The sequence below is a fragment of the Solanum dulcamara genome, chromosome 8 (assembly GCF_947179165.1).
Source record: "Solanum dulcamara chromosome 8, daSolDulc1.2, whole genome shotgun sequence".
NCBI lineage: Eukaryota > Viridiplantae > Streptophyta > Magnoliopsida > Solanales > Solanaceae > Solanum > Solanum dulcamara.
The window spans coordinates 33,069,389-33,075,782 of record NC_077244.1 but is presented as its reverse complement, the minus strand read 5'-3'; the positions used below and the strand labels follow the sequence as shown (position 1 = coordinate 33,075,782).

Genomic DNA, 6,394 nt, shown 5'->3' with positions numbered 1-6,394 from the left:
GGGTCATGCCACTTCGTTTTGATATGTGGGAAGGGGAAGGCCTCAGTGAAATTCAATCTGCAAAACTTATATACAAATGAACTTAGATCCCATAGTCTTTTACATTATTTTACGTATACTTTTCCTCTAATTTTTTCTTATGTAAATAAACATATATTTGATCTATATTTCTTATTGACTCTTTTTCTCAAACTTTTATTTAAGTAACATTTTTTTTGAAGATGTGGGTATTTTATAAGGGATAGAAAGTAAGAGGAGAGATGTCTTTGTGTGATGCAAATAAATTATTTTCTAACATTTTATATTTGTTGAATCTCCTAATTTTTATGCTAGTATTATGTAGATTTATTTCAGTCAATTTATGTGATAAATTACATATATAATTTCCAAATAATGATATTATGGGTGTTGATGGAAGTAACTTTGCGCAAGAACTATGAGAATACCTCAAATAGTTATATGCTTGAATTCGAACCTCAAAAGTTTGAAACTTTGAGTATTTGAAAAAAAATTCTTCCAATATTGATTGATTTTATAATATGGTCAATCTGATTTAAAGAAACTAATGTTGTTCTATATTTGTTTAAAAATAATGTTTTATTTTCTTCACAGAAAATCTTCATTGTTTATGTAAATTACAAGAATCGAAAGTTACCTAGAAAAGTTTCCCTTAGGGATCGGTTTGGGAATATGTGGCATATTAGAGTGATCAAAGAAGGAAGAGAGTTGTATTTTTACTATGAATGAGTGAAATTTATTAAGGATAACACTCTAGAGTTTGGAGACTTATTAATATTTGATAATGATGGTAAAGAAATATTTGACTTTAAATTACTTGAAATAACTAGATGTGAAAAGTAAAGAGATGGGGGTGAAAAGAAAGAGAAAGAAATGAATGTTGAAGATCAGAAGAGTGTAGAGTCCAAAGGGAACACTTGTGCCAGTGATTGCAGCAATAGTGCTTCTGATGATGATTGTGCCTAGGATTACATGGTAGAAAAAGAAGATGCTGAAAAAGAGGTGGAAAAAAAGAGGAAGAAGTTATTCATGAAAAGGAGTCATGCTCAAAATGAAAATACAAGGAAGAGAATGAAGATGATAAGGAGGAGGGAAAGGGAGAGGTGGAAGATCAAGAAGAGAGTGAAAGAGATGGAACATTTAAGAAAAAGGTGCAACATTCAATAGGTTATTAAAGTTCTTTTTATCTACTCCTCTGTTTCATTTTATATGCAATTCAATTCTTTTCTTGTTTGTCTATTCCTGCAAAAAATGATGTCTTTGGTAAGTTGGACATAACCTTGTAGAGTTATAATGTCATGAAATGTTGAAGACTATAAGTTTGTATTAGAAATGATCGGTTATACGGTTCCCTGAAAAAAGGAGTCTAAGTGCTTATTTGATTAGTTTTTTTGAATAGAGAAAAATAATAAACTTAAATATCATTTTCCAACACTTTTTACATACCCAAAAGTCTTATTTCTTTATTAAAGTCAATGTTTAATAAATTACAACCATGTAAAATGAAATGGATGGAGTATTTGTGAATTTTCATGAGATTTCAGTTTTGAACCTGGCCAATTAACTTTCTTGATTCACCTGGATGCCAAAAAGTCATTGCTTGCAAGGTGAGGCATGTTCCTGACCAAAATGGTGTAGGTATATTCAAAAGTGGACACACAACTCAGCCTAAAATCCTTATTTCGTAGAAAAAATACAAGGAAAAAAGGTGAGATCAACTAGTAATGAAAATCCTATAACTATATATTCTAGTATATGATTATGTAGTTCAATATTATAGCATTGTCATTTAACAAAGTCTTTGTTTCTAATTGCAGTATCCTCCAATGGATGTGGTGAGAGACTACAAACTTGAACTCTCTATAAGAATTACCATTTGTGACTTTGCTGGTAGAGTATTTGAGTCAAGAGTCAATAAATGGAACGACGATAGAATATAGCTAGTTGGCGGATGGCGCAAATTATGTAGGTGGAACCTTGTGGAGAAAGATGATAAATGTATCTGTGAATTTGTGAGAGGAAAATGCGACAAAGAAATTTACTTACAAGTTCAAGTTCTCCATGAAGGATCAAGTTCCCATCCCATTAATAAATGAAATAAATAGTTTACTACTATTGAACAAAGCATTTTAATTTTTATGGTCTTTATTGTTGTTGTATGTTGACAAATTTTTAAGACTATAAGTACTATCGTTTATTGACAAAAAATGAAGGTTGTTTTAGTTAGTATTATTGCTCTGATAAAGGAAATGAAACACTATTTTAGTTTGATCTTATTCATCAATTATATATGTTTTAATATTTGTGTCGAAGGGTAGTAACTAGACTCCACTTAAATCATTAACAGCTAGCACTTAGCAAAAATATTTTGTTAATGGTAGAAGGTGAAACTTGAACTCAACTTAAATTAGTAATATTCTATTAAACACTTGTAATTAATATTTTAAGATCAAATAAAAATGTCATGGGATGAATGCATTCTAATCTCTAGACCATTATTTTTCCTTCTGTTTTTATTATACATGTAGAGAATTTCACCTAAAATTGTAAGGCATATAACATAATAAGCAAACTACACGACACTATGAAAAGGGCCTTGTGGCAAGTTATGGAACATCGAATCATCCTACGAGTTGACAACACCACAATAATAGTCCATCTGCCAACAAATCAAAGAGATTTGTGGGTTCAAAACAAATTTTCCTTTCATGTTTGAAATCTCATAAAAACAATGTCTAAGTAGTAAAATTAGTAAGATCAACATAAGTATCTATTTAAAGCAAGAATTCAAAGAAAATGTTACAGTTTCTCATAAAAACCCAAATTTCCAAAGTAAACCAATAACACGCTCCCTAGGAGCCCAAAATCAAGTAAAATCCACAGTAAATCAATTTAGAAATTGAACATCCACATCCTCTCATTTAAAACTCCATCCGTGATCAAATATAAATGCCATTGGATGAATGCATGTCAATCTGAAGAGCGTTATTTTTCCTTTTATCTTTATTATACATGTAGAAAGTTTCACCTAAATTGGCAAGGCATATATTAGAAGAAGCAGTAGACACGACACTATTAAAAGGGACTTGTGGCAAGTTGTGGAAGCTCAAATTAAATACAAGAGAATGAAAACGATATATTCTCCCTTGTTGAGTTTCTACTTTTGTTTATTACACATCTTGCATTTTTCGTGATGCATACTTCAACCCTCATTAAAAGTTTGGTTATTACAAATCTTTCATTCTTCTTAATGTCGTACTTCCCACTTAATAAAAGTTGGATTATTAAAACCTTGCATTCTTCGTGGTGAGAACTTAAAAATCGTCATAATTTACTTTATCTCTCGATCTTTTTCATAGTTGAGAAGGGGGAAGGAGTCTAAATCAATGGTCGCCCCAATAAAAAAAAGATTCTTGTGGTAGGCCCTGTCCCTGGTAAAAAATATAGTGGTTTGAGAAGTTCAGTAAGGTCATAGTTTAGTTTGGCTACAAAAGGTGTGCTTCTGTGTATCCACCCTGAAAGCGAGAGCTCGAGGATTGTCCAAATGTATATGTCAAAGAATTCAAAACTAATCTAACTTCACGATTCTGATCGAAATAATTGGAACATCCCTTGCATCATGAGGAAAATGTACCTGCTTTTAAGAAAAGTATTATTGGGATTTATTAGAGATAACAGTAGGTATAGATTATGTGTGTATCTTGTTGATCAAGGACCTTCAGGCTAATTAACTTATGCTAGAAGGTTCATATATTACACAATTAAGGTGGAGCAAACATCAAAAAATTGACACACTTTACCCTTTTTAATTCCTGTATTTTTCCTTCTATGCTCTCAAACCTAAGTTCTTCTAAACTTCTTCACTACTTATATAGACTTGACAAAGTCCAGCTGTATTGAGGGGGAATCATTGTATCTAATCGTGATTGTTTCATCAATTTTTGAATTGTAAATATAAATAAATGCTAAGTATATTATTGCTTAAATGGGGTTAGGGGTGTCAATGAAGAGGTTGTGTTAATAAATAGGATCCTATATTCGTGGGCTAATTTTTCCACCCTAAATTAGGGTGAAAAGCTCCTCAAAATTAGTGGTTAAAAACCTCAATTCTCATAGAGCAAAACATGTCCTGTTGTCATCTAAAATTTAGAATTCTAGTGGTCTATTTTTCTGATTTCGTTATTTATTAATCTCAAATGTGTCATTTTGTTTTACCAAGCATTTCCACTTTTAACTTTGAATTTTTAAATCTGATCCATTTTTTTACTAAAATACCTGATGAAATTATTTCATTATTTACTTTTATAAGTTACCACAAATGTTATAATAACTCAAATGGTATCATTACTTTTATTTTTCTCTATAAAGCATTAAAATCAATATATTTACTCCAAACTTCTATGCAATGTCGGTTTATTGTACTATTTTATATATTGATGATAATGACCACATTATCTTATTTTTTAATTCCTATACAAGAGTATTTCCTCAACAACAGTGGCCACTAATAACACGCTATTACTATTACTAGTGTCAAAAAATATTCTTTTAAGATATTTATAAAATTTTCCTCTTTATATATTCGCATATAATATTATATAATATTATAAGTTTAAGGTGCCACTGCAAATTCTTATGTTCTCTTAAAGAAGCTTGTAGGGTTAATGTGTTGCTGTAAATTCTTTTATTTCTTAAAGAAGTCTGTAGGATTAGGGTCCCTTCACAAATTTTCCTATTCTCATAAGAAGGTTGTAGGTTTAAGTTCCTAAAAGTTTGACAACTAAAGAGAACATGACAAAGGGCTTCCTCAAGGTTTTTAACCCTTATTCCAGTGCACAACAAATGGTAAGTATGTTTCTCCCATCATGGTATTTGATTTATCGAGAATTTTAACTTTAATGTCTTTCTTTTACGAGATGGGGGTGCTAGATACGGAAAGGTCTTGGGGAAATTTAGATCATGAAAACCTCTGTGTGATGCAAGTTAATTTCATACTAGTATTATATATATATTAAATTTTGAAATTTGTACCAGTATTATATAGAATTGAGTTAGTTGATATCATAAATTAGACATATCATTTCCAAATGATCATATTATGAGTGTTGACAAAAGTAACTTTCTAGTAAACTATGTGAACGCCTCAGATTTTATTTTGTAGTTTTTTATATAGTTACTATAATACCCCGTATTTTCCATATTCTAGTCCTATTCATATGGTACTTGACATAGTCTTGTCATATAGGTGAGGGACCAAGTTTCTTATAGGAGTAATGATCGTTTAAAATAGATGGAAGGTATTGTAATGCCTCACACTTTTCAGCACGTATACTACCAAGCTAACCTTAATGGAAGTATTTAAACTCAACATAGTAAGGTGATATTTGAGCCTTAAGTTTAAAGTGAATTGTTAAGTAAAGTGTCACACCCCGGGAGGGTACCCTAGATATGGATGGCACTCGAAAGCCATTTCTGTCCTTCAAGCGAACCACCTGGTCCGGTCACACTTTCATTCATTCACATTCTGTCAACGAAAGACTCAATCATAAGGATACTATTCATAATTTAGGGACAAAGGCTAAACAAATACCCAATCAATAACTAGCTAGAATAAAACTAGTCAAAATGACCAATTTAACACTTCCACGCTTTATTCTATGAAGCCTCTATCAACAATCTAGGAGGTAGCAATGATAAGTCCATGTCTACCAATAATCAAAATAAAGGAAACAAAACAAAGCTATAAATAAAATCTCGGTATCCTCCAGAAACTGAGAGGACTCACCAACTAGCTGGAAGTGAAAAGATCTTCAATGGTGCATCGGTTGATGATCTCTAGTAACTGTCTCTGCATCATGAAATGATGCAGGCCAAATGGCGTCAGTACATGGAATGTACGAGTATGTAAAATGGCCGAATGAAACAAACATCAAGGAAGAATCAAATCAATTCGAAATCTCAACTCAAGATAAAGAACAACTCGAACAAGTTTCCTAAGTCTAAACAAGAATATGGTTTAGACGGGACCAATCACATACAATTCAACCCAATCTGACTCAGAGTACTATCAAGACCAATATGGGAATTTCTCTTATCCGACATCGATCACTTATGAGCTAGTGATAGTACAACAAGCTGACGTTGTTGCCACATCTATTCATACCTTGCCAGGGTATGAACGAATCAACCAATCATGGATCCATATCCAACCAAGTCCTATCATGTCAGGATAATAATTTGGGAAGAATCCGACTTTAATGGTTCAATCTCCTCCTACGTTTGGCGACGTAATTATTAGATTCGAGTTATTACTTAATATTACCCAATTTGGTGCTCGACACTCCTCCCAAGACTCATTACTCATAAAACTCCATCC

The 6,394-nt window shown here is 31.9% G+C and overlaps 1 pseudogene; it reads left to right on the top strand.

Annotated features, from left to right (window-relative positions):
* The first annotated feature begins 690 nt into the window (after nucleotides 1-690).
* Nucleotides 691-2,114, top strand: LOC129899868 (B3 domain-containing protein At4g34400-like; annotated as a pseudogene).
* Nucleotides 2,115-6,394: the final 4,280 nt, after the last annotated feature.